This window comes from Eufriesea mexicana, unplaced genomic scaffold (assembly GCF_001483705.2).
Source record: "Eufriesea mexicana isolate 0111107269 unplaced genomic scaffold, ASM148370v2 scaffold5190, whole genome shotgun sequence".
NCBI classification, from domain to species: domain Eukaryota; kingdom Metazoa; phylum Arthropoda; class Insecta; order Hymenoptera; family Apidae; genus Eufriesea; species Eufriesea mexicana.
This window is the reverse complement of record NW_016913149.1, coordinates 459803-460241: the sequence shown is the minus strand read 5'-3', so window position 1 is coordinate 460241 and position 439 is coordinate 459803.

The window sequence follows — 439 nt, the reverse complement described above, 5'->3', positions numbered from 1 at the left end:
GAACGAACGAGACAAAGCCGGCTGATTGTTATTCAAACGGCACAAGCAACCGGTGACTGCCCTTGGCCACACGGAAAGGCGACGCTTCGCAAACGAAACGCTTTAATGCCTGAAAGAGGAGACATAATTGTCGGCTCGCTTCTCCGGGTGTCGTTAAACTCGTTGTGAGCCACTGTCGAGGGTCAATAATCTAACGTTCTTTGGCGCGTCTAACTCTCATGCGTATTTGCCCTATTTTCGTGAAGGACTATGGATCGAATCCTCTTTTATGATTTTTTTCCCCCTTTATCCTTTTTTCTCCCTCTTTTTTCTTTTTTTCTTGAAAGGTGTGAAGGATGATCGTTGGATGACGAAGTATTTTTCTAGGGAGATTTGAAGTTTGGCGGCTGATCGACGGATTTGAGAATGCAAGAGGCGAAAGAGGGGAGAGGAAAGAAAC